Below are 236 nucleotides of genomic sequence, written 5' to 3' on the forward strand. Positions count from 1 at the left end.
CCCCCGCGTCTGTCATGGGAGTACATGAGCCGGGAGGGGCCCCTGTAAAACTTTGTTGGGCGCAACGTTTTTTTGGGATGGGAAAAGCCAAGAGGAGCGTGCGGGATGGAGCGTGTCAAAGCGTGCGGGGGAGAGGGCGAGTCGCCGCTTTCCCGGCCTTTCGGACCGAGGAAACGACTTGGGAGCAAATCCGATGCTCCGTGTGAGCGCTTCTCCGCGTGCGTGACCCGTATCGA

The sequence above is a fragment of the Eurypyga helias genome, unplaced genomic scaffold, assembly GCF_000690775.1.
Source record: "Eurypyga helias isolate BGI_N326 unplaced genomic scaffold, ASM69077v1 scaffold19848, whole genome shotgun sequence".
Lineage (NCBI taxonomy): Eukaryota > Metazoa > Chordata > Aves > Eurypygiformes > Eurypygidae > Eurypyga > Eurypyga helias.